Here is a 27,129-nt window from a genome sequence, read left to right as displayed (position 1 = left end):
CAAGGGTCGCTCCCCTGGGGGGGGCAAATTTATTTTAGGCTATTTCTGCCCCCCCTTGGGGGCAGATCGGCCTATTTCTATTAGGCCAATCTGCCCACAGGGGGGCAGAAACCACTTAGGCACCAGGGATTGTTGTGTGTATGTGCGTGTTTTGTTTGGGGGGTCAGCCCCTTGGGTAAGGGTCGCTCGCCATGGGGCAAATTACTGTTGGCCATATCTGTCAGCCTATTTTTGGAAGGCCCATCTGCCCCCAAGGGGGGCAGAAAGCCCACCAGAGAAGATACTTTAAAAAAAAAAGAGGTTGTGGGTATGGCCATACCCCCACCCCATATAAATGGGGAGAACGTTTTTCTGCCTACCGATGGGCAGATGGGGCAATTACCGCCGATCCACTTCCCGGGGGTGGGGAAGAGAGCCTATTAGATGCCAGGGAGTTAAAAAAAAATGGTGAGGTAAAGGCTACCAACCAGTGTGGGCATGGTTACGCCCCCACCCCAACTCAAGGGGGTAACAGTCTTTCACCTCTGCCCCGCAAACTAAAAGAGCACATGCAATGGCAAGCAAGAGGACGTTTAATTATTTTGGGTTTTGGTTTTACATTTGGGCCATGATAGCTTGTCTAACTCTCAAAATCGTCCCACTTGTAATGGTGAAAGTTGCACTTTTTGGACTTTGGGACGCTGCCATGTAGAAAAATCTACAAGACCTAGACACATCTGAGAACTAAACATTTGAGTGAGTCCAGGGTGGTGTGCTTCACATGCACCTTGCACCATTTTCTTACCCACAATGCCCTGCACACCTCCAACTTTGCTGGAAATGACACATTTTTTCTACATTTTTGTGATGGAACCTTCTGGAATCTGCAGGAATCCACAAAATTCCTACCACCCAGCATTGTCACATCTATACCGATAAAAATTCTGCCCCACTTGTCAGCCGAAATACTTTTTTTTCAAACTGGCCTTTTGGACCCGCTTTAGTTCCCCCTCAATTTAAACATGTCTTTGGCTCTTCCTTGTCTCAGGCACTTGGCCCACCTACACAAGTGAGGTATCATTTTTACCGGGAGACCAAGGGGAACGTTGGGTGGTAGGAAATTTGTCCTTTGCAGTGACCCACACAGAAATGTGGGAAAATGTGATTTTTTAGCTAAATGTGAGGTTTGCTGAGGATCCTGGGTAAGAAAACACAGGGGGATGCATGCAAGTCAATCCTCCCTTGACTCCCTTGGGTGTCTAGTTTTCAGAAATATTTGGGTTTGGTAGGTTTCCCTATATGGCTGCTGAGTCCAGGACTCAAAAGGTAGGTGCTCTCCCTCCACCCCCTCACAAAAACAGGTAGATTTGTATTTGATAATTTTGATGTGTCCACATAGTGTTTTGGGGCATTTCGTTTAGTGGGCACTAGGCCTACCCACACAAGAGAGGTACCATTTTTATTGGGAGACTTGGGGGAATGCTGAGTGGAAGGAAATTTGTGGCTCCTCTCAGATTCCAGAACTTTCTGTTACCAAAATGTGAGGAAAAAGTGTTTTTTTGCCAACTTTGGAGGTTTGCAAAGGATTCTGAGTAACAGAACCTGGTGGGACCCCACACGTCATCCCATCCTGGATTCCCCTAGGTGTCTAGTTTTCAAAAATACACAGGTTTAGTAGGTTTCATTATGTGTTGGCTGAGCTAGAGGCCAAAATCCACAGCTAGGCACTTTGCAAAAAATGTGATGGGTCAATGTGTTTTTTTGGGGCATTTCCTGCCGCGGGCACTAGGCCTACCCACACAAGTAAGGTACCATTTTTATCAAGAGAATTGGGGGAACACTGGGTTGAAAGAAATTTGTGGCTCCTCTCAGATTCCAGAACTGTCTGTCACCGAAATGTGAGGAAAAAGTGTTTTTTTGGACAAATATTGAGGTTTGCAAAGGATTCTGGGTAACAGAACCTGGTGAGAGCCCCACAAGCCAACCCATCTTGAATTTCCGTAGGTGTCAAGTTTTTAAAAATGCACAAGTTTGGTAGATTTCCTTAGGTGCCGGCTGAGCTAGAGGCCAAAATCCACAGCTAGGCATTTTGCAAAAAACAGGTCTGTTTTCTTTGAGAAAATGTGATGTGTTCATGTTGTGTTTTGGGGCATTTGCTGTCACAGGCACTAGTCCTACCCACACCAGTGAGGTACCATTTTTATTGGGAGACTTGGGGGAATCCAGAGTGGAAGGAAATTTGTGGCTCCTCTCAGATTCCAGAACTTTCTGTCACTGAAATGTGAGGAAAAAGTGTTTTTTGGCCAAATTTTGAGGTTTGCAAAGGTTTCTGGGTAACAGAACCTGGTGAGACCACCACAAGTCACCCCATCCTGGATTCCCCTCGTGTCTAGTTTTAGAAAACGCACAGGTTTGGTAGGTTTCCCCAGGTGCCGGCTGAGCTATAGCCCAAAATCCATAGCTAGGCACTTTACAAAAAAAACATATTTCAATGTAAAAATGTGATGTGTCCATGTTGCATTTCCTGTCGCGGACACTAGTGAAGTACCATGTTTAATCGGGATACTTGGGGAACACAGAATAGAAGAACAAGTGTAATTGCCCCTTGTCTATCTCTACATTTTTTCCTTCCAAGTGTAAGACAGTGTGTTAAAAAGACATCTATTTGAGAAATGCCCGGTAGTTCACATGCTAATATGGGGACCCCAGAATTCAGAGATGTGCAAATAACAACTGCTTCTCATCACCTTATCTTGTGCCCATTTTGGAAATACAATGGTTTCCTTGATACCTATTTTTCACTCTTTATGTTGACTTCCAAATCATTGCTACTCTGCATGCATATACTTTTCTATAAATACTCGTGTTTTATCTCACACACATGTGCAAATGCCTGCACCCTCATGCACACTGTTGCTGTGGAACAATCATGATACAGTGTGCAAAAATGTTATACCTGCAAAACGCATATGTTATTTTATGCATTTCGTCTCTCTGTACAATTAAAAATAAATTAAATGCCATAATGCTTTATATCAGATAAAATATATGTAATAATATATAGAGGTTGAACAGCACATTCCTCGTTGCATATGCAAATTAGATTACATTTTTTACATCTTTGTTCTGTGAAAAAAGGTCCCTTATGTGCATTCTGCATATGCAGCACATAGTCAAGAAACCATGGAGTCAGATATACAAGGCCCTAGCACCACCGGAGTGTCACTTTTTGTGAAGCTCCAGTGGTGCTGTGCATTGCGCCACATTTACAAGGCAGCGCTAAGCCACTTTTTGTGGCTGAACATCAACTTGTAAATATGCACCCCTCCTACACAGTTTTCTGGGAAGAGGGGTGTGCAATGGGTGTTGCTGTGGGTGTTCCACCGCAACATCCATTGCTTTTGACGATGCACCAGATTTACAAGAAGTCGTAAATCTGTGGCAGTGCCAAAAACTAACCCCAGGGGCATGGCACAATGATGAGGAATACTTTTATTGCTCCTCGTTTTTGCTTTTTCCATGTGTGCTGCATTCTGCTGCACTCACAGAAAGAGCAAGAGGCCACAAATGATTGTTTATGTGCAGGAAGGTGTCCCTTCTTGCACATAAACAATCAGTCCCCTCAAAGCAGACACCCTTTCACCATGATGCAAGGGTGCCTGCGTTGGCAGCTAAATTTAGCACCGGCGCAGAGGGAAACACAGGGGTGCGCTGTATTTTAGTAAATAAAGAGCATCACTGCATTTCTGAAGTGACGCAGCGTGGCGCTGCAATTTTTGGGCCAGCACCACTCTGCACCACTTTTCAGTAAACCTGGCCCCATGTTTTGTCACATAGCATTTATAAATATTTCAAGAAAACATTTGAGGCGCTTATGATATAAAATGCCACTTTCATAAGAAAGCAAATGGCACAGAGAAATCAGTGAAAATGTGAATACAAATAATTTCCTTTTGTGCCTAGAGCACAACCTCTCACCGCCCAAAGCCTCCAATTCCCTTTCAGTACTCATTGAACTCTGCCTTTTGCTTAATACATAACAGTAACTGTGGAGCCAGCAGCACATGCATACATTATGACATGTTGTTAGTATAGTATTGTATCGTGTTAGATCACTTATAAAGCGCTTTATTCCACTAAGGAGGCTGCGAAGCGCTCTGATAGTCATAGGCTGCTGTTGAGCCAGACTGCAGTTCTCTAGGATGTTCAGAGACGTCACGCTGAACTGTTATCTCATTCCTTTCAGGGGCGCAAAAGAGAACCACATCTATTCTTTTTAAAGGAAACTGTGGCTAATGTTTATGTTGCTCTATCACTTTTAGGGGAAGAGGGCAATTGTGACTTTGACCATTGTACCTACCTACCTTTTGCCACATGGACTGTGGAGGTGGGATGATGTCACAGTGCAAAGACAATTAGTAAACACCTGTGAGAATGCAGTCTGTAGCTACCGAGTCCAAAGGGACGTCAAGTAAAGATCTGTGGCACTGAATCCTATAGCTACCAACTTTAAAAGGACCTCCAGTAAAGGTTTGTGGCACTGCACTCTATCGAGCCCAAAAGGACCTCCCGTAAAGATCTGTGGCACTGCACTGTTTAGCTACAGAGTCCAAGAGAGCCTCCAGTAAAGCTCTGTGGCACTGCACTCTTCAGAGGCTAAAATGACTTCCAATAAAGATCTGAGGCACTGCACTCTTTAGCTCCTCAGTCCAAAAGGACCCGAAGTAAAGATTTGTGTCACTACACTTATTTAGAGTCCAAAAGGACCTACAGAAATGATGAGTTGAACTGCACTCTTTAGCTGCTGAGTCCAGAAGGACCTCAGCTAAAGATCTGTGGCACTACACACTTTAGAGTCCAAAAGGACCTCAAGTAAAGATCTGGGGCCCTGCACACCTTAGAGTTCAAAAGGACCTGAAGTAAAGATCTGTGGCACTGCTCACTTTAGCTACTGAGTCCAAATGACCTGAAGTAAAGATCTGTGCACTGCAGTCTTTTGCTACGGAGCCCAAAAGGATTTCTAACAAAGATCTGCGGCACTGCACCTGATAGTTACTAACTCCCAAAGGACCTCCAGTAAAGGTCTGGGACACCGCGTAGTTTAACTCATGACTCCAGAATAACCTCCAGTAAAGGTTTATGGCAATGCACCCTTTAACTACTAACTCCGAAATGACTTCTAGTAAATGTCTGTGGCACTGCACCCTTTAGCTACTGAATCGAGAAGGAACTCAAGTGAAGGGTTGTGGTACTGCATCCCTTGCTGCTCCCCTACCCCCAGGGACATCCCCTGCCACCCTTGCCCACCCCAGGAGGATACCCAAGGATGGAGGGACCCATCCCAGGGAAGTTGAGGTAAGTTGGGGTAAGTATTTTATTCAATTTTTTTTAAGTGGCATAGGGGGGCCTGATTTGGGCGCCCCTACATGCCACTATGCCCAATGACTATGACCGGGGGACATAAGTCCCCTGGGCATGGCCATTGGGCAAGGGGGCATGACTCCTGTCTTTGCTAAGACAGAAGTCATGTCAATGGAGGTTGGGCGTCAAAGAAAATGGCACAAGTCCGGTTTGAGGCCTGATTTTTGCCTCAGACCTGACGTGCACCATTTTTTGACGCACAACTCCCATTTTCCCATACACAGGCGCTGCCTGGTGTGAGTCTTTTTTTTTTTACGCAGACCAGTCCGCAGCGCCGGCTAACGTCATTCCATAAAAAAGGCGCCTGCATGGCGCGTTGGAATGGCATTAGGCGGCGGTAAAAATTTTGACACACAACTGCGTTCGCGCAGTTGTGCGTCAAAGAGTATAAATATGGCCCTTAGTGCATCCAGGTAAAGGTGCGTGGCACTGAAACCTTTAGCTACTGAATTCAAAAAGAACTCCAGTAAAGGTCTGTGGTATAGCATCCTTTAAAGACTGACCTTAAAATGACACCCAGTAAAGGTCTGTGGCATTGTACCCGTAAGCTACTGATTTCAAAATACCTCCCCTCCACCACTTAACCCTCATACCTCAGTAAAAGTCTTTGGAGTCCTTTGTTTAGCTGATGACTCAAAATAAATTCTGTGATGCTGCTGTTTTGCTGCTAAATGTAAAGCTACCGTAATTAGAGGCCTGTGACATTGAACCTCATAGCTACTGACACTAACATGACCTCCAGTAAAGGTGTAAGACTCTGCACCCTTTTGCTGCAAGCTCCAAAAGGCTCCTGCAGTAAAGGGCTGTGTCACTTCAAGCTTTTGCTGCAAGCTCCAAAAAGACTTGCAGGAAAAGTCTGTGGCACCGCACCCACTTGCTGCTAACTTCGAAAGGACCTGTAGTAAAGGTCTGTGGCACTGCACCCTCTTGCTGCTAACTTCAAAAGGACCTCCAGTAATGATCTATGCATGGCACCGTTTTGTTACTGACTCTTAAAGGACCTTAATTAAACATCTCTGGCACTGCACCTTCTAGTTGCCTACTCCAAAGTGAACTATAGTAAAGGTCTGCGGCACTGCACTCGTTTGTTTCTGACTCAAAAAGAACACGTAACTAAAGATCTGTAGCTCTGCACCCTTTAGCTACTGACTCCAAAATAACATACAGTAAAAGTTTGTGGCACTGCACTGTTTTGCAGTGGCTCTTAAAGGAAAGCTAAGTAAACAAACAAAGCTTCAAACGTTTAACCCAACTGCTTTGCCAATGTGTACAAGCTACTGTCTTTAAAGGATTAGCCCTGGTCCCTTGATAGAACTCTGTAAAAGAATTGCTGCCCAGAGATTTTCATTTTTGATTTGTATTTTTGTATCATTAGAGAAATACTTTAGATTTGTTAGATATTGCTAATCCAGGATGATTTGTTTCTGGACGGCATTTTTAAAAATGACAGATGTGTTGCAGTGATGATGTAATATTTCAGTACTTCATTTTGGTGTCAAAACAAAGGTTTTGGGGGTCAAGTAGTCTTATAGAGACAGAAAGTAACTCCTCAACTCAACCCTTTGCCATTTTCCCAAATGGTGGCTCTATAATGATGTGTTTTAGCCATAATATTGGTAATTTATTTTAATATTGTTTTTGTTTCAGGTTTTCCGTTGATTAAAATTCTGTAAACATGAGTGAAGTAAGTGGGAGAAGAGGATTTTTTCCACCTGAAAGAGTGTTGTTAACAAAAAAATCTGAGGACTACTTCAACAAAGAAAAATGGATTATATGCCAAACTAATCAGAAAGAAAAACTGCGGCTGGACAGAAGAGAGTTCAAGATGCTGCAGAAATACGGCAAGACAAAGTTCACAAAAGATTGAAACTGATGGTAAAGAGGATCAAATATTTTATCATTGTAACAAAAAGTGCTACAAGTCGCATACAATGTTAAAAAAGCCTGGGAATTAATTGTCAAAAAATAGCAGAAACCAGTGAATTACAACAGGAATCCGAGTCTTCTGAGAAAGCGATGACGACCAAACCCAATGGCCATCCACTTAGAAGATTGATGGCTAACCCTGAGCCACCTCTAACAACTGATCAGAAAGCAGAGGATCGTCAATGTGTTATTTGTGGTTTAGCCAGAATGAAAGAAAAAAGTACAGAGTACATGCAAAGGGCAACGGCATGCTCCCATCTAATGCCTGCACTGAGCAGGCATTAAAAATGCAGAAAAAAATGACAAAAATGCATCATTTTTTCAGCCCCCTTTGCATACATTATGCCTCGTGCAGGCATAATGTACCTCAAAGGGTTACAAAGTGGCGCATTGCATGCATTTGTGCCACTTTGTAATTATGGTGTGGGGAAAAGGCCACTTTAACACTAACTTAGCATCAAAAAAATGACTCTAAGACGCCACTAAAGTGGAACACGCCCTCCTAAATCTGGGCCTAAAGTTCTTGAGTTGGGAATAGAAGCCAACAACATTGATGATGGCTTTAAAGATATAAGCGAAGAAGTGGAGACCAATTCCATTAGCCTACAGGCTTATGCTGTGCAAATGTATTGTCTTTTCCAAATCATGTTTTGTGAAGTACATCACGGCAAAAAGAAAACTCTACTACACATGATGACTGCTTACATGATCTGTGCAACTGCAAAAGTAGAGAGCTAATCACTTCAGTGCATACTACTGTTGTCTCAACAAGTTAATATGACATAGTATGGAGCGGGAAGTTATTAGCAGCTCATGGTGTAAAATCTTGTGAATCTGACAGCACACCACTTCCAAGTCACTTTACAAGGAAAGGATTTACAACTGCTGCTCTTGATAATTTTGATTTTGAAGACAGCTCTTCTTTGTCTGGAACATCCAGCACACATGATACTGCCATGGTGCTTTTTCAAGTCTGTACCAATGAAGTAGCAAGCTGTGTCAGCTGTAGGCATAAACAAACGAAGCTTCAAACCATAACCTAACTGGTTTGCCAACATGTGCAAAATCAAGACAAGCCAGCAACAAGCCCCAGTCTACCAGAAAGTTTTTAAGTGGCTAAGGACATGGATCTTCTTCTTCCTGATCCTGCAGTCCGCAAAGCTGATTTAATTGAAATTATGTGCATACACAGCTTGGAGACCGGCCTATCCTGCCACTTTTCATCAAAGAAGGTGTTTACCATATTGTAGCTGACATTTTTATGAGCAATCCAGTAGAATTTAATGATCTTTATCCAATAATGAGCATTTTCCACATGATAAAAGTTGTGTTGCAGTGTACATGAAGTTATCTCAGTGCATGTGGCATAGAGGATGCACTTATTGAGGCTCAAATCTTTGGAAGGAAAACTGTCCAGTCAGTATTGAGCAGAACTCATTATGTTTGTTCATATTAAGGTATGCTTTTCATATCTGAGACTATAGAAACATTTGCGTTGGAATGCTTTCTGGAACAAGAATGTCAAATTAGGTTTTGCATATCTTATCTTGGAAGTGAACGAGGCACAGGGTGAACTTCTTTCAAAAGACATAATGCAAAGCCAAGCAATGTTCAATACACTCAATTCAAAATCAGAAAACCTGGAAAATAAGTTTGTAGAGTTTGTCAAAGAATGTGAAGAAAATCAGAACTTTGCAAGTACTGGGGAATTGTTTTACAGACGATAGCTTTAGTGAAAAACTAAGTACAATGCTCATCGAGGTGATTGGGATCCTGATGTGAAGACTGTGGAGTCACTAATTACTGTGTTTCATGAATTCAGTTCCATAACAACCTGAGATATGGGTCCTGGTATTTGGGAAGAATGAAGAAGCTAGAGGGGAAAAATCACACCTTTACAGAAAATGTATCCAAAGACCTCTTGTGGTAAAAGACAGAGAGGGAAGGTTCAATGCTGTGGCTCCAGATATGAAACTGGAACGGAAAATCCAGAGATCCCAGCAAAGCTCAAACAAAATTGTTAGTCAGACATGTAAAAGTGAATATGTTGCTCAATGGCAGCTAGCTTACCGTGAAGTTCTTTCTATTTGCAATGTTCTCAGAGAGATGAAAACTTCAAAATTAGCAGGCAATCGTGAAACTGCTCCTCACCACAAACTTGTGGAAAAGAGAGGGAAACGTTTTAACAAACACATTGCCAACCTTCTTCATGCAGCAGCAAGTAAACCCCTTTGAAATGACTGAGCCTGTGCAACTACACAACTTTGTGACCAAACAATGTGGATAACTATATAAAGTTACTTCTACTAGATGTCCTGGTACATGGATCAAAACTATACACAGATCTGAAGCAGGAAAGATTTGTATTGAAAGAGAAAAGGCTGTTTGACATAATCACTAAAGCTAAACTTCCACACTTTAATTGCCATAGTAAGAGTTTCGTCCAACAAGCCACTACAAATCAGGTTACAAAAAACAACTTTCACAAGCATATAGAGAGATGAATGTAGCAAAAGAAAGTGGTGAATTTATCAAGAACATTTTGTCACATGACCTTCTTCCAACAAATGGTTTATTTGATCGAGATACTGCAAACAAACCAGTGAAGCACAACCTCATGCAAGAGCTCGAATAAAAACTTTGACCTGAAGAATTTCAATTGGAAAAGGTTTCCTCGTTGAAAACTGCTGTTGTTTTGTACTATATGTCACAATTGTGAATGGTAAAGATTTCATCCATGCAAAACTTCAGAGAGGTCATTCAGACTCTTCTACAGATATCAAAGTCAGTATGCACTGTGCAATTACTGCACATTTGTCTTTGACAGTTATCTTGAGCTATGGGGCATGTTTATAGACCCCTAGCGCCACCTTGCACCACATTAACGTAATTTATTCTGACGTTAATGTGGCCCAATAAGGCCAAAATCCCATGTTGTTCAAGAATTTAACAGAAAATTGGAGGAAGCTGACCTTTGTATTGTGCCACATGTTCAGTGGGCTGTTCGAAATGGTTCCAGTCAAGTCACTGTACTGTCAAATGACACAGATATTATTGTGCTACAGTTCATGGGGTCAAGGATTGTCAGAGTTTTGGACACATTATGGAACAAGTGAAAAAAGACACTTAGGCCTTCATTACGAGTCTGACGGTCACTAAATCGCCAGACTCGCGGATGGCTGTCGAACCGCTGCCAAATTGCAACCCTTGCGGCAGGGCCACGAGGGGACCACCAGCTCCACCAGTATCAGGGATCCTGGCAGTCTAGCGGTAGGTGGTGGTCCTAATCGACCAGTGTAATGCTGCAAGTAGCGCTGCCCTGGGGAATACAACCTCATTCTCTGCCAGCCATTTCATGGCGGTAGCACTGCCATGAATAGGCTGGTGGAAAATGGGTGCAGGGGGCACCAGGGGGGCCCCTGCACTGCCCATGGACTTGGCATGGACAGTGCATGGGCCCCCTGACCAGCATCCTAGCAATGTTCACTGTCAGCTTTGCAGACTGTGAACATTGCGAGGGTGCACCCTGCGCTCTACAGCATTAGTGTTGACTCAATTACAAGCCGGAGACAATGTTGTAGGCTGTTTCTCGAAACGCCAGCGAGCGGAAACTCACGTATCCGCCCTCTGACCTAGCAGGAAACTCTTAATAGGCCCGGCTGGGATGTAGCGGGTATGACAGCAAACGCCCCATTGGAAGTTCGGCGGACGATGTAAACTGTCCACCAAACTCATGATCTGGTCCTTAACCAAGCTTCATATTCTGTACAAGAAACTTTACCCAGAGATGCCCAGTGTTCTTATCAAGGCACATATTCTTATGAGTAATAACACTATGAGAAAAATTGGAACAAAGCTTGGAGCTTTAACTGCTGAACCTGTGAAGTTTCTAAAAGGATTTGCTGAGACAGGAGTAGAATGTGACTTTAAAGACGTAGAAAAATACCTTGTGCATGTGTGGAAAACGAGTACTGACTTTCACACATTTGACGATGTCATATTCTGTGCATGCAACACAAAAGGATGATGGACAAAGTCTTGAAGATCTGGCCTGGTAGTTCGGGCTGGACTGTTCCCAATGGGAACAGGGTCACACTGATTTGCATATGCCTGGGTCCAAACTGGGGTGACATGGTAAACAAAAGAACGATGGATTAAACCCGGATCTGTGACTGCGGGTGAGTGTTTGAAAAGTTTCAGCACTCCATCCATCATCCTTTTGTGTTGCTATATTCTTCACATGGTCACATTAAAAGAGCATTCTACTTGTACAAAAGATGTGTAAATGTTTTGGATCATGCATATGTAGCAAAAGGTCTGTGTGAATTTGGTTGGAAAGATATTGATGGGGTGCTAAAACCTATGAAATTTCTAAAGCCTCTACCCACAGAACTTACACATACATGTAATATCAAAACCTGTGCTACAAAAAGATGTCCCTGTCAATATGCTTTTCTCAAATGTTCAAAATTCTGCAAATGTTTCACAAGTGATTGCAAAAACAAATAAATAAAGTGAACTATGAAAATGTGACTAAAACAGAAGTGATAAACATTATTTTTTTATATTCAGATCATAAACATTGCTTGGTGTATACATAAAAAGATTAAGCACTTATTATTTGTTTCATTTCTATATATGTCTCTTTTTCCTCTATTTTGTAAAATGGCAGAAGGGTTGATCTGAGGTGTAATTTTCTGTCTTTATAAAACTACTTGCACCCCAAAACATCTGTTTTGACACAAAAATTAAGTATATAGGTCTCATGAATCCTGAAATATTACATCATCACTTCAACACATCCGTCATTTTTATAATTTTGTCCAGACAAATGCGGCCTGGATCAGCAGTGTGTCTACCAAAGCTAAATTACTTCTCTAATGATGCAAAAACATGAAAATCTCTGGACAACTATTTTTTTATGGAGGTATATCAGCGGGCCGGGATTAGATACGTTAGGACATCTAGAAATTGTAATTTCATAGTGATTGTAAACAACATAAATCAGCATTGGAATGCCCACTGTAGAGCTGGCGGGCATGTTGTAAATGGGTTTCTGACCAGTGGCCAGGAATTTCCAACAGTGAAACTAGCCATGGGGCTAACCGGAGAAACTCGAGGGTTAACCCATCTCTAGATGAGGTGGGGAACAGCAAGGTGGGAAAATGGGAAATCCACTGATTTATGGTTAGTGACCTTCATCCTCAAATTCCAAATGAGGCTCTCAATCGTAAGACCCCTCTGCAAACCTAAGAATCCATTTTTATTTCTGTGTGACACTACACACCTTGACTTTGCACCCCGATTCCAGCACCTATGTGTTCAAACATTAGGTCGTCTCTCATTGCCTTTTCCGGAAAGGTCTCAAGATCAGTCCCGGCCTCAAGGTTGCAGTCTCAAACTCAAACAGCATAATCAAAGCCATTTAGCATAGTTGTGTGCTAAGGATCCCCGCACCCACCCACTAACATAGTTGTGTGATAGGGATTCCTGCACCCACCTATTCGCATAGTTGTGTGCTACGGATCCTTGCATTCACCAATTAGCATGGTGTGTGATAAGTATCCATGCATACACCCATTAGAATCATTTTGTGCCAAGGATCCCTGCATCCACCCTTTAGAATAGCTGTGTGCTAAGGATCCATGCATCCACTCATTAGCATAGCTGTGTGCTACGCATCCCTGCATTCACAGCATAGCTGTGTGATAAGTATCTGTGCATCTGCCAACTAGCATAATTGTGCACCAAGGATCTCTGCATCCATCCTTTAGCACAGGTGTGTGTGTGTTAAGATCCTTGAATCCACCCTTTAGCATAACTGTTTGCTAAGAACCCTGCATCTAACCTTTAGAATAGCTGTGTGCTAATGATCTCTTCATGCACCCTTTAGAAGAGGAGTACTAAGCACCTCAGCATCCACTCTGTAGAATAGCTGTGCACTAGGGATCGCTGCATCCACCCTTTATCATAGCTGTGTGCTAAGATCCCTGCGTCCACCGTTCAGCATAGCTGTGTGCTAAGGATCCCTGCATCTACCCTTTAGAATTGCTGTCTGCTAAGGTTCTCATAATCCACCTTGTAGAAGAGCTGTGTGTTAAGATCCATGCATTCACCCTTTAACACAGCTGAGAGCTCAGGATCACTGCATCAAATCTTTAGAATAGCTGTGAGTTAGGAATCCCTTCACCCATAAGCATAGCTGTGCACTAAGGATCCCTGCATCCACTCTTTAGAATAGTTGTGTACTATGGATCAATGTCCACGCTGTAGAATACAGTTGAGGCTGGTGTCAGGGCAAAGTGGCAGGGGGGACAAAACAAAAAAAAACAAAAAAACTTACCTGAATGCCCACCGCATCTCCACTTTTCTGGCTCCACTGCATGAAAGCAGCAAAGCAGCATCAGGATTGGCGTGAGAGCCCTCGATTTGGGCTCGAAGACAGACTGGGAGCCTGTGCCTGCTGTCTCTAACCCTGCAACACAGCTTGGATTGGAGACAGCTCAGTACGCATGTTGGTTTGGCTGTCCTGAGGTGGCCGGCCACACCCACATGCGCACTGGCAGCAGTACACCTAGCACTCCCTCTCGTGCCTGTCGTCCCCATGGCCCTGCTCCTTAGACTTGACGCTATGGAGAAAAATAAAACGATAATAAGCATGCTTTATTATAATTTTATTTTCCAAGTTTTGCTGCTGCTGCTGCTTACAGGCAAGGTGACGCTGCCCTGCCACATTGGAGGAGCCCCAGGATATATGTTTTATTATCGTTTTATTTTTCAAGTTTTGCCACTGCTGACAGAAGGGGTGGCGCTGCTCCACCATATTGTGGGAGCCGCACGGTATATTCTGAGGATTTTTGCTTCCACCCTTTAGGTTAGAGGGCCATTTAGGACTCTCACACTCAAGGGTGCTTTTAGGGTCGGCACTCAACTAGGTGAGTGTCCTCATGCACCACTGTTGCCTGCAACGTGCCTGGTGTAATACAGGTCCTGATGATGATATGTAAATGAAGTACGTATGCATGCATGCATGCATTGGATACAAAAGTACAAACCTAGCTATGAAGCAATGGAGATCTGTACATCTAGGAGGGAGGAAAGCATAGAGAAGTGGAGAGGAGGAAGATTAAGCCATATATCATTTACTCATCCCAGTAAGTAAAGGAGTCATAAAAGTAACATAGATGTGACTAGTGAATAGTTTGGAGTCTTGCACGTCTGGGGCTTTTCAATAAAGCGCTATGTTGGGAGACTGGGGCCTCAAGCTGCTGAAACAAATACTTGAAGCTGTACTTATATGACTGTATTTCTGATATTTCTGAATCCATCAATTTATGTTTGCAACAATATCAGCCCTTATATGATGTCACAAACAATGCACACTGAGAAGTCACCCCAGTGAAAAAATCTTCATTAAATTGTGTGATGAAAAATAAAGCTTTGTGTTTCCTGATAATTACAACACCTCTCCTGAGAGCGAGTCACTTGCCTTTAGTCATGTGCCTCACCATTCACCTGAAGGGATTTGTTCTAGCTGGGTGAGCGCTTCCCGGCGCGTCTTAATGTGAAATGGTGTTATTTCTGCTCATCAGAGATGACCTTTCATACATCCTCTAGGGGGGCGTCCATCTCTCACATACATTCCCCATCGCTTCCTCTCTAAATATATAGATATCTTACATTCTCACTTGCTCTGTGCTATTTCAGTGCAATATGGGTTTCCATTGAAGACAAAACACTGCAGAAGGCAACCCAGCATCGTGTGCCATCAATTTTATATCTGGAACGTATAAATAAACAAAAGAAAAGAGGTGTCTGTCTCTATTGTAAAGACTCTAACCAGTGGTGTACATCCTCCGACTACAGAGAAGTGCTTCAATGTGTCCTCATACAAAAAGGTAATGCTATTTCACAGAAGGTACGGGCATATTTATGGGGGTGGTCGCGCTGTGCTGCAGCAAGTCACCTTCCTGCACTGCACCACATGACAGGGAAAAGGCAGGAATGTGCCGTATTTAAAAGAATACTTTGCATTCCTGCCTCTTCCAATGCGCTGGTGTCCTTTTGGTGCCTAGCGCCAATGCAGGGACCCTTGCACAGGTGCCTGCATTGCATGCCGGGTGCTTTTTGTGCAGGAAGGGACACCTTCCTGGACAAAAACAATCCCCTGAAGCATTTTCCTCTTTCTATGTGCGCTACAGAATGCAGCACACATAGAAAGAGGAAAAACGAGGAGAAATAATGATATTTCTCTTCAATTTGTTTGCAGTTTTATACAGTGCAAACTTGACACAAAGGTATTGGAGTGCTTTACATGAGCACCAGTTATGTTACACAAAGATAGATTATTTTTTTGGTAGGCACCAGAAGATTAAGTGATTGGCCTAGAATCACAGGATGTTGAATAAATGCCAGGACTCAAACCTGGTTCCCTAGCTCCAAAGTTGCCAGCTCTGGAAGTTATGCCACATCCTCATTGTGGCTCAAATGGGGAGCTATAGGTTTTTGACACATTCCCAGGTTTACCAGTTCGGGTAAGTCTTGGAATGAATTAAAATCCATGGATTTGGTGTGGGAACACCCAAGCAACACCCATGGAAGCACCTCCCTGGCACAGAGTAATGCTGTGCAGTGATTTGTGCTGTGTTGCAGAACTCGAGGTTTATGAAGCCACTCAGGGCCACATAAGGTGGCCTTGCGTGGCTTCTGAAGTCTCACTTAAGGTTTGCATTGCGCATGTACCACGTTGCGTGGTGTCAACTCGATGCAAACCAGGTCATAAGTTGGGACCATATTTATGACCCAGTTTGCATTGCAGTCGCATGGTACACTTGGAGTGAATATCACATGCATGATACTGAGGAAGTAAGGAGAACCAGACATTGGTACACTGCGAATGAACATCCCAGACAGTGATGCAGTGAAAGTAAAGATGGACAGGCACAGGTTCACTGGTAATGAATACCACAGACAAGGATGCAGAGGGAGGAAGCGTGAGGAAGGCATGGCTACAGGGAGAATGAATATCACTGACACTGTCACCAAGGGAGTAAAAGGCGGCAGAAACGGGTACACTGAGAATAAACATTGCACACATAGATGCTAAGGCAGTGAGGATACCCAGGCGTGGACAGAAAGGGAATGAATAAAACGGATTGTGATGCATAAGGAATAAGGGAGGCCTGGCATAGCTGCACTTCGAATGATTATCACAGGCATTGATACTGACAAAGTAAGGGTGCACATGTGGACGTAAATGGAATGAATATCAAAGACAGTGATGCAGAGAGAGAATAGGAACACTGGGAATTAATATTACAGACACTGATACTGAGGGAGTAAGGTGTGCTAGGCTTGGGAATGAATATCACATGAGTGAAATGGAATGAATATCACTATGAGTAGTGCTGCAGAGGGAGTGAGGAGTATCAGACTTGGACGGGAAGAGAATGAATCTCACAGCTAATGATGCAGAGAGTATGAGGGAGGCCTGCCATTAGTGGGAAGGGAATGCATATTACAACTAGTGTTACTGATGCAGTGACTGGTACCAGACATAAATGGAAATGGAAATTAACGTCACAGACAGTGATGCAGAGGGAGTGATAAGCCTTGAAAGAAAATGAATGAATACAGAGCCAGAAGGATTGAGAATTTACAGACATTGAAAGGGCAGGAATGTCAAAGACACTGACACAGAGGTAGTGAATGGTAACAGAAGTAGATGTAAAGAGAAATTATTGCTGCAGCTAGTGATGCAGAGAAAGTCATGCCCCTGTCACGATGCACAGGGGATGAGGTGGCCCCAGACATTCACAGAAAGGTAATGAAAATCAGAAGTGGTGATACACAGGGAGTGAGGGGGCACTAGCCATTAGCAAAAAGGCAATGGATATCATGCATAGTAATGTAGAAGAGTGAGCGGAAGCAGGTATGGCCAGAAAGGTAATGAATATCACATAGAGTTATACAAATGAGCGATGGTCGCAGGCATTGCTACAAACAGAATGCATATCAAAGGTAAAAAGAAGTGGGGATCGAGGAATCCTACATCAACATAACATAGGTGGAGTTCACTCCCATGAATTAAAATGAAAGGTTTAATGGGTTTTTGGATATGTTTAACGAGGAAAGATACTATACATATTGAAACAGAATATGATAGAATAGAGGGCAAGTTGTTAATGTTCGAAGAAGTTGAGAATCAGAATAGGATTATGGTAGGAAGTTATGACTTCTAGGATGTGTGGGGTCCTAGTCACAAATTTACATTTGCATGTGTGTATTAGGGATAGGCATAACTCAAGTAATTCTGTGCAGCACAATCATACATTATTGCCCAAAACTTCAATGACATTATGCAGAATTAAGCAAATAGAGTAATTCTGCAGTTAGCAATATTTTATAAGTACAAAAATGTCCTCTCAAATCCAAACTTGATGCATTTTGTGCTAAGAAATAGTGCTAAATGCAACAGAATGTGAATAATTAGGGTAGGCAGCCGCTCGTGTTCTCTATATGTGCACTTGGGTAGGATTTTCCCTGAACTTACACCCAGCATGTAGATCTAGTTTCTTAGCACACAATGGACCCTTGCATTAGAAATTGACACAAGGATGCATGTTATGCTAAGAAAATAGCACTAAATTCAACAGAAATCAAATGGAAAGTGTGAGCAGCCCTTCACACTCACTAAATGTTCTCCTGTGGTTAGATTCCCCCCCCCCCCCAATTACTCTAAATGACACAAGCAGTGCAGTAATTCTGCACCAAATAGTAACACAGAAGTACCAAAATCACTCCAATTAATCAAGAATAAGTGTAATTTTGGCCAGGCCTAATATATATTTACTAATGGGTAAATTTACTTTTGCATTAGGTGGAGGACTACACCTTTTTGCTATTTACAATTTACAACAAACTCCTGCAATACATCCCCCCCTGAAATCAAGGGATGGGGACACCGAAGACAGAATTTACAAGTGTAAAGTTACTACTGGTAATTGTTTACACACAGAAAGAGAGGAAAGTATAGGGAAAAATGATAACATTTATTAATTGTTAAAAACATATTAAACATAATGTAAAATCAACATGTAAATGGTTTAAAATTATTATTACTGCAATAGAACTAATGAAAGAAAAGAAAATAGCACATTAACACATTAAATTAATTTTTATTACAACTTAAACATATTAAATTAATGTATAAATATTATTTTTAATCAAATTTTAAAAACCGACCCTGAATACCATTTAATTTGACTATTTAATTTGTGTTTGACAAATTTAGCTTAAAGGTATATATGATCTGAATTAATCTAAAATAATGTAAACCATATTCAAAGTTTAAAATGTAAATTCATTATTTTTTAAACATTTGTTAATTATTAATTTTTAAAATTACGAGCTGTGTTATGTTTAATTAGAAATACGCATATATTTTAACTTTTAACTTAAGTATATACACATTTACTTATACACACACACACATATATATAAATTTAAAAGTCAATCTAAAAAAATAATTTATTTTAAATGATTTCCTCTGGGGGTTAAATATAGACCCTGCCTTCATTATTCCTTATAGGAGTGAGTTGCTGCATTGGTGAGTGGCCTCATGTGTTGATGGACATACTCCAAAGCTACTACCATGTTTTGTGCACTTTAAGACTCTAATAACTTTAGAACCGTAGTTTATGAATAGCAGCGGTCTTACTTTTTGTAGGTTGTTGGTTGTATTAGCTTGTCTCTCACTAAACCCCACAAACCCTGCGATCACCTCCCTTCCTTAACGCCTTCTCACTCTTACATAAACTCCTCCTCTTTAATAGTAAATATTGCACCATTTTCCAACAAATCTCCCTAAGCCCTCCCACATGTACTTCAAAAACACATGCGTACTTGTGCAGAGATAACTCTACTTTGATGGAAACCTCCACAAAGAAAAGATAAAAGAGAAGGAGGTGAAGTAGTCTGTACATAGGTTTCTGAATAGCATTTTGTAGTACTTGACTAGTACTACTACAGTATTATTTTGTGTTCTACAAATTGCAATTTGTGCATAGGCCCCGTGATTCTGATTCAGACGAGCATGTAAAAGTATTTTACAGAGCCAATCTATAGTACCCTTGAACTGACTTCTACATGCTTTTGTGAATTGCCACCAAAACTCCTAAACTGGAAAAGAATAGGAATATTCATATTCAGTAAGTACAAATTGAGAGGAGTGTGTCCTCGTCACACGTTTACCAATAGGGAATTGTAATCTTTGGGCTCAGACAAAAAAAGTATCTAAGAGTGCCTAAAACAGTACTTCTGTATTGCTTGTTTCCATGATCATAAACACTTTTGAGATTTTGCCCCAGAGTCTTTAGGAGGATAAGAATTATGGTTGTCATGAGGTCTGACATGGGTCTGGAATGGAAGACAAGTACTCAATAACACCAAACAGTGCCCCTGAGTTTTTAGGAGGATAAGGCTTATGGTTGTCATGAGGTCTGACATGAATCTGTAATGGAAGACAAGTACTCAATAACATCAAGCAGTCTGGAATTTGCTACAGCGATATCCCATCAGATTAAGGTGCACAATTCAACATGGGAAAGGCCTCCAGCGCTGCTGCCTAGCGGCAGGCGCAAGAGTGAAGATAGGCCATTGTGACAGTAGGCATTCCAATATATGTTCCCTGAATAATTTCTTTAATATCTAACACTAGGACTACAAAATCACTTCCTGAAGCCATTCACATATATATATTTCATACACTATGTCTCAATAGCCACCTCCTATCTTTTCTACACTAAAGGTAAATGTTTATTGATGTAGAAGAGCAATCAGTATGTGGTTAATGGCAATGTACAACAAAACATTGTGCATCAAGCATGCTGTTTTCAAAACCAATCTTGTCAAGCTGTCAGATTTTCACTGAATGACATTTCTTTGTGATACATTATAGAAGAAAAGTTTACCTGCCACACAGTACAGTGGGTTAGAGGGTCATTAGGAGTTTGGTGGACAGAAACATCTGTCTGCCAAACTCCTGACAAGGAGAACGTTGCGATGCTGTCGGTCTCCCCACTGGCCCCATTAAAACTTTATCACTGGGCTGACTGATGGAAACCAACGTTTCTGCCGGTCAGCCCAGTGGGAAAGGCGCAGCATCATTGTTCCCGGCTCATAATTGAACTGGCGGCAATGCTGCTGCATGTAGGGTGCACCAGCACCCTCAAGATGCACACTGTCTGCACAGCAGACAGTGCGCATTTCAAGGGTGCTGGGCAGGGGACATTGGCATGGGTGGTGCAGGGGCCCCCTAGGCCCCCTGCACTTGTTCTCCACCAGTCATTTCATGGTGATGAGTCTGCCATGAAAAGGCTTGCGGAGAACAAGGTTGTAATCAGCAGGGCAGCGCTGAGTTCAGCGCCGCCCTGGATGATGACAACAAGGATCGCCATCAGCCTGTCGGGATCTTAGATCCTGGAGGGGACGGCAGTAGGTTGGCAGGTCTGCCCGCCAATCTCTTAGTGTGGCAGTCGGACCGCCACAGCAGTCCGACCACTACCATGAGTCTGGAGGTCGTGTGACCACCTGCCTCATAGTCGGCTCCTTAATCTCTAATTGCATAAACCCTTTGTGCAAACTGCAGCTCAATTTGTTTTGGAATCAGGTAGGAATGAACTTCTATATTAAACCTAGTGATCACAGTAAGAAATAGGGTTACTGGTTGAGGGGGTGTAACCCTTCTCAAGCACAGCCACAATTTTTCTCACGGTGAGGTCACAAGAAAACCCAAAATTAATCTGTGCTCAACCCTTGGGTAGCTTGGCACAGAGCAGTCAGGCTTAACACAGAGGCAATGTGTAAAGTATTTATGGAACACTTCAAACATTAACACATTGAAAACACAACACAAAAGGGGCAAATGAGCCTACAACAGAGTTTGGAAAATAGAGTAATTATAATAAATAAAACAAGACCAAAACAACAAAAACCTGATCCGTAGAACAGGAGATATTAAATTTGAAATATTTTAGTACAAATAGTGACAAAAGGCATAAAGCGTCAACTGTGGATATCTGGTCGCACCGGACTGGGACAAAGTCACAAGTTCAGCACGGGCCGGCCACAGTTACCCAGTTAAACCTGTCGAACAAAGCACCTTCAATCGTTGTTTCTGGAGCATTGCAACGATCCTTGTTGAAGATTCATCATGCAGCTGAAGCAATGCTTCGGTTCCAAGAATCGGCAAGGATGCGGTGCGAGGTACTGTTGCATCTAAATCAAAGATCCCATTGACGACAATGCGAAGTCTGCGGCCAAGGGTTCATTGTGCTGTCAGAGCAATGCATCTTTTCTGAGAAGCTGCAAAGCTGCATTGCGAAGTTTGTTGTTGTCATTGAGACTTCCATTGATGAGAGATGGAAGGGCCTGCGCCGTGGATGTATTGTGCGGCAGTGGTTCTAAATGCGATGCAGGCTGCAGCGGGGATGCAGGTTTTTATGACAGGTCCAATCCATGCAGCAGTGGAGATTTGTTAGTTCTGCTTGGGGTTGCACCACGCAGCAGAGGAGATGCATTGGTTCTGCTGGATCCCAAGAGGCTGCCATTGCACCTTAAGCTCACTTCCAAGGGTCCAGAACTCGGGTGACACTACACAGCAAGGAAAACTCCCAGATGACATATTCCAGGTGCAGCTTCAAGGTTGTTGGAACCTTCTGTCCCTGAGGGTCCAGGCAGGAGGCCAGTCAAATAGCCCTTAGAGTCACAAAAGATGTAGGTCCAGTCCTTCTCTCCCAGGCAAGAGGGCACCAGGCAGCAGGTCAGCAGAGCAAAGCAGATGCACAGGAAGGCAGTCGCCTAGTATAGTGCAGTAAAGCAGTGTGGCAGTCCTTCAGCAGCATATCAGTTCTTCTTCCTCACAAGGTTGGCGTTAGGCAGATGATTTAGCGCTGATGCAGCGAAAAACACAGGGATTCAGCATATTCTTATAAATACACCGCATCTCTGCGTTTTGGAAACCATGCAGCTCGGCGTAGCAATATCGCTTGCTGCACCGTGCTGCGCCTTTTTCCACTAAACAAGGCCAAAAGTATTCACAGATCCAGACGTGTACTGAAGAGTTAGTGTTTGAGGTCTAGTATTTATACCCAGTTGTGCTTTGAGGTGGGGGAGAAGCTTCTAGAAGTTTCCATTTGATGTTCCCAGGCATTCATCCTTCCCTGACCTGGCTCCAGACTAACTTTAAGGGGTATGCAGTCCTCTGTGTGGAGGCAGGACACAGCCTATTCAGATATAAGTGTGGCTGTGCTCAGCTCCTTACTTCCATCCAGCCAGTGATGTCCCATTCAGGCACACCTAAGCTCCCTATTGCGTGTGGCTATCTAGAAGAAATACGCCAAGCCCAACTGTCGGCTACAGCTAGTCATGTGACCAGAGACAGGCTACGTGCACTAAATGGCTGAGGAAGTAAATGTACATTTCCTAAAAGTAGCATTGTAAGAATTGTAATTCAAAATGTGACTTCATTATAAGTTAGGATTTTAAATTAAGATTCCAGAAACACCAAAGAAGATCTACCTACCTATTTCCTTTTGGAAATTACAATTTATTAAATGTAAGGCAACTCCAATATGAGTCTATAGGAGAGTTAGGCCTTGCTGCAATAAAAAATGAATTTCTGAGTTATTTGTTACTATGACATGTAAAACTTAAAAGTACATGCCCTACCTTTTAAATACACTGAACCCAACCCTCTGGGCTGTCAAGTGCTTACACTGGGGGTGACTTATGTATATGTATATAAAAAGGATAGGTTTTGGCCTGGCAAAAGGTTTATTTTTCCAAGTTGACATGACAGTTAGAAACTGCACACACAGAGTAGAGTGCAATGGCAAGCCTGAGAAATTTCTAAAGGGCTACCTAAGTTAAGTGGGTGACACAATCATTGCTGAGGCGCACTAGCATTTAACTTGCAGGCACTGGCGCACTTAGTGGCACTTTATTCTGACATATTTGTAAATTAAATATGCACAACTGGGGATAAGCCAATATTGACATTTTTTAAGTAGTGAGTGCACACACTTCTTCACTGGTTAGCAGAGTCCTAAGGTCAGCAAACCAAGATCAGCAAAAACAAGGAGGAGGAAGGCAAACATTTGGGTGGAAGACCACCCTACGGCTGGCAGGCCAAATAAGCACTTTTTTGTAGGGTAAATGTTGCACCCATCATTTACAGTGTCTGGCCTGTGTTAGAAAGAGTTACATAAAACACACAATTTTTTATCATTGACAAATGTTAGAAATTAATCAAGGGGCAATTTGCAGGGAAATTTAAAGTATTTAAATGTATAGTTAGAGATATGCAGAATGAATTGAATCATAAAAAAAAGTCATAATTGTACAAGAATAAGCCAGTTTAATGGGGTTTCTAATAGATCATCCTTGTTAATTATCTTATGTGGCAAAAAGTATGATTGTGAATAAAGAGAACCAGCTTTTAATATATGTCTTAATTTCCTTCTACCAAGAAAATATGATTAGATTACAGCAATTAAAATGGAAAATGAATCGGTTGATTAAATAAGTAATTAGCTGCAAACTCCTATCTAATTAAATATGTTTAAAGGAAATGATGCACAGTTGTACTGTGCTGCCATAATTTGTGTAAGTTCGAAAACACAGGTGAATTGGAATAGGGTGTGTAAAAAAGAGCTATTAAAATCAAAGGTCTTGAATTGACAACTTCTCACATAGGGCCAGATGTACAAAGCAGTTTTTCGTTTGCAAATGCTTGTGACTGCTAAGCTGCTTTAAACAATGTACCAAACATATTTTAGGAGTTGGCAACTGCTTTACTGGCTTCAAAATTGGGTTTAGAAATGAATAGGGAATTGCTATTTGAAAGGGAGTGTTGCAAGTGTATAGCGATTACTATCCATATTCATCAAAGGACCAAAATAGCAGTCATTAACCATTGGAAAGTTACCTATCCTAAATTGGGATGGTAATCCCTATCCAAAATGAAGGGGATTTTTTATAAAAGTTTGTTTGGGAGTAGATAGTGGTCCATATGACCACTGAAAACTCTTAAACAAATTAAAAAAGTACACTTTCTTTTTCAATTGCAGCCCGGTTTTGTTTCTGGAAAACTGGCCTCATTTAAAAAACAAGTTTACTCTTTTGAAATGCAATCACAGACATGGTGGTCTGCTTACCTCAGCATGCCACCATACCTGTGGTGACATGCAATCATAGTGAGTCACAATTTGTGATCTACCTCATTAATATACATGAGGTAGATCTCATTTTTGACTTTCTTTGGTTTGGAATTTTAGGAACTGACCTATTAGGACACAATTTGGTTTGTAAAAGTTTGTAATGGCTACATAAATACTGGTTGCAGTTTGTGAGCAATATTTTGCCTCCAAGGATTAGTACAGCCGGCCCTAATATAGTTTGAGAAATTCCAATTATACAAAATCAATTTCCAAATCATGAGATAAGTTGCCCATTAACAAAATATTTATTGTGCTTGTTGAATATATAATACTGTGTACATGATGTGCCTACAGTTCTTTTTTCTATGTTCGCTTTTTTTATTTTTTGTTTTATTAATTGAAGACAGAAAAAAGGGATTTAAATTCAATTTTACATCATTGCACCTATACAATAATCCATTTCTATCAGTTGGGTTAATGAGTCTAGAACTAGTAAAGTACAACCTCTGTCCAAGATTCATATATCAGTTGAACATGCCCAATACGTTCAATTCTAGCTTCCTGCCAGTTGTACTTAAAAAAAAAATAGAATTCAATCATCACATATATTGTGCACTTTCATTGCGTGTGTTTCAGATTATTTAGGATTTCCATTACCTCAATGGTATCCATTACATAGTCCCTCATTTATAAATATTTTAAAAATCCACCTTTAGGAAGTTGATATTACTGCTTAACATCATCATATGTGCCTACATGTTGATGCCTATAGAGAATGCCTAATTGAGTAACCCCTCTCTCAGCCATTTCTGTGCCATGTGATCATAAGAGACCCGCAGAAACCTGTTTTTCACTCCAATTGTTGTGTATCGATTAAATGAAGGAATATTTAGAGTCCGAAGCTACTGTAATTAAATATTTCTGGCATCCATACGTACATTAAACTAGACTTGCTTGTAATATTTGGGAGCTTAATGCCAGAGTAGCCAGCGTGGTGTATTGATTCCGAGGCACATTGAATATCAATTTGTAAGGGTTCTGATGTTGAGATATAGAGCAAGTTTGAGAGCCTCTTTCCAGTGGCCGCTGAATTGTAAAGCTAAACGTCTGGTAATGACCAGCCTCAATCTTCAAAACAATTTTTTAAACATTTAGCATCTTTTTGTACCCTCCCAGGAAAAACTTGATATTGTTGTGTTCAACTGTTTATAGAAGGTTGGTGGAATGTATATTGGTTTAGAATTAAATAAATATAAAAATGTGGGCATATTTGTCATTCTATTAGTGTTACATCTACCAGCTAAGGATAAGGGAATCTACTACTGTTGAAGCCTACTCATTCTCAGCTCAGGAACCAAAAGCCAAAGACCAGCCTGCTCTCAAGGTAAAGACAAAATAGTTTATTACCTGTACACTGAGACTGACAACTTGAGAGGCCAAGTCCGAGCAGTCTGAAGAAAGGAAGTAAACCATGACATTTTATTCTAGAAAACTACAAGGGGTGTTCTCACATTTCATTGGCTCTAGACATTGACGTATGGCCATTTCTTGAACATTGAAGGAGGTGTCACTGTCAATTCTTCATCACGCACCACATACAGTAAGATAAAGCATTGATGAGGAAATTACATAAAGGGCTTCATCACAACCCTGGCAGTCAAAGACCGCCAGGGCTGTTTTGGAGGTTGTACCGCCAACAGGCTGGCGGTACAAACTCAGGGATTATAACCCCCGGGACTGGCGGTTTTCCTCCACAGTGGTCCTGGCGGTTTTCCACCACAGTGGTCCCAGCAGTTATAATCCGCCAGGGCAGCGCTGCTTGCAGCGCTGCCCAGGGGATTACGAGTCCCTTTCCCGCCAGCCTTTCCATGGTGGTAGGAACTGCCATGGAAAGGCTGGCGGGAAGTGGAGTTGCGGGGCCCCCTGGCACAGCCCCACACTGCTTTTCACTGTCTGCACAGCAGACAGTGAAAAGCGCGATGGGTGCAGCTGCACCTGTTGTACAGCCGCAACACCTCCGGCTCCATTTGGAGCCAGCTCCCATGTTGCAGCCCAGCGGGGATGTTGGAATGGGCACAACGGTTACAACTTGGCGGGTGGCGATTGCCGCCCGCCAATGTTGTAATGAGGGCCAATATGTCCTACGTGACGAACATTGCGCTGTACATTTTTCTGCAGAACTATGAACTGCACATAAACAGGATGGTACATTTCTAAGGAAAGATTGCTTCAGCAAGCAGGCAATGGTACTTTTCATGGAGTCTGTTCTCATAACAAGCTTTGCAACATAATGCGCTCCAAGCAACTACGAAAATATCAGTAAACATAATTCATCTAGGTCATTAGTCATTCAACCAAGCAGGCCTTTCTTGTCATTGGGTATCATAGGGCCTAGCATGCCCAAAATGAATTCCAGAAAGATGTGATTCCACATTCCGCCCTCTGACACTCAAAGACAACCTAAACTTCATAGTGAAGGGGTGCCATTTCTCTGGTGTTGCCATTCCTGGAGTTATCTACATTTTGTAGTTGGCAGTGATGTGCAGTAGTCTTGCTGCAGGCCCTCTCTTTTAGGACTCTTGTT

The sequence above is a fragment of the Pleurodeles waltl genome, chromosome 6 (genome assembly GCF_031143425.1).
Source record: "Pleurodeles waltl isolate 20211129_DDA chromosome 6, aPleWal1.hap1.20221129, whole genome shotgun sequence".
NCBI lineage: Eukaryota > Metazoa > Chordata > Amphibia > Caudata > Salamandridae > Pleurodeles > Pleurodeles waltl.
Note: the sequence above shows the minus strand (reverse complement) of the source record.